This window comes from Halyomorpha halys, unplaced genomic scaffold (genome assembly GCF_000696795.3).
Source record: "Halyomorpha halys isolate HHAL.00 unplaced genomic scaffold, Hhal_1.1 Scaffold149.1, whole genome shotgun sequence".
NCBI lineage: Eukaryota > Metazoa > Arthropoda > Insecta > Hemiptera > Pentatomidae > Halyomorpha > Halyomorpha halys.
In genome coordinates, this window is record NW_027108625.1 from 437,537 (window position 1) to 439,372 (window position 1,836).

Below are 1,836 nucleotides of genomic sequence, written 5' to 3' on the forward strand. Positions count from 1 at the left end.
AAAAATAAATAAAATTTAACGAATATTAGCAAAATTAAATAAAATATAAATGGCGTTGATGACCAATGAAGTTTGGCGCCACTAAACAACCAAACAAACAAACATCACTGGTCATCAACGTTTTAATTTAAATGTTTTTATTTCTTAACCCTAGCAGCTTACAACTGTAAAAAAATATTTATAATTAACATAAAAAAATTTTATTAATAAATAAAATAAAAAATTATTTGACATTAAATAAACTTTCAATAGCACAGAATTATCAAGCGTAAGATTTAAATTATTCCTGAAACAGACATACTCTGTACAGAGTACTTAAATTTGTGATTAGTCGAATAATTATAACTATTAGTACATATTGGTGGCTAAACGCAATACTCAATGAAATATTAACTCATGTAATAAAAAATTTAAGTATGACAGTTTCAGCCATCATGAATATTTTAAAATAAATTCTGTTGAGCTGTGGGCGAAGAACTAAATTAAATCAGAATGAATGTAGCTAAATGTAAACGCGTTTTATCATTTATAGGGTGAAGTCAATCATTGGATGAATATCGCATTTCATGTTCTGGTTTTAGCAATTTTGAATTATTCAGTTTGTTAATTTCAAACAATTATGTGTACGCTGTTTTTAGGTCTGACGTACACGGAACAGAAATAGATTATATATTTGTAATAGATAATAAAATATTTAAATGTAATTGTATCCAAGCACAATTTCCACGTAATCAAATACAACTAAGGGCCATTACATCCTAAGTGGCCCAGAAATAGAATAAATATTGTTTCATTAATTAAACAAAAATATCATGAACCAAGCCATAGCATAAACCAACATTATTAAATTTTAAAAGCCTTAATTATTAGATGAAGAAAAAAAATATATATAGTAACATAAACACGAATAGTAAAAGTTTCGACAATTTTTATACATTATTTTTAAATAGTAAATCATCAATAAATTATTTGTGCAATTATGCACTGCAATCTCAATTTAAGTTTTCACATATTATCATAAAATAATTACAAATTACAAATTTGAAATTAATTTTTTTTTTAAAACAGATATGCGTCTTTTCATTCCAAACTCCTTACTCATCCTAACACATTAGTTGTTAATCTTTCATCCTTAACACTCTCTGATAATCCTTCGAGGCGTCTGAAAAAAAGATGGCCACAGGACCTTCTAATTTAAATTAATGCTTGAAGTACTACCAATAGGTGGTTCCTTCTCGAGATTTTCAAGTGTAAATGAAACATTCCACATATTTACTTATTGTAGTTTACTACTTATGTAAATATGTAAATATTGTAGTTTAATGCTTATGTAGTTTATTACTAATATTTACTTATTTTGTACAGATGTAAATTACATTAAATAAATCAATAAAAAAAAGTATTTATAATGATTATTTACCAAACCAAAATAAATTTTATAAATTATTTTTCTATGTTTTTACAATTATATGAATTCAATATGAACTTATTTCACCCTACAGAGCCCTGTTTAATGTAGGTATATTTATAAATTTATGGATTCTGATGATTTTTCTTGATTAGGAGTTGAATGATATCCCAAAACATGACGTCTTAAAAAAAAAATTGTTTTGTTTTATTCTTCAATATGATGAATTGTTAATAATAAATTGAAGTAAAACAAAAAAATATTTTAATGAAAATACAAAAAATAAAAAGTTTTTATTGTTTATTTTTGCTTACTGGGGCAAAACATCACTGGTCATTTGTAACAAATGACTCAACGTTCAAAATTAAACTCCACAAACTATGCAACATATTCACTGCTGAACTAAATGCAATAGCAGCAGCACTTCA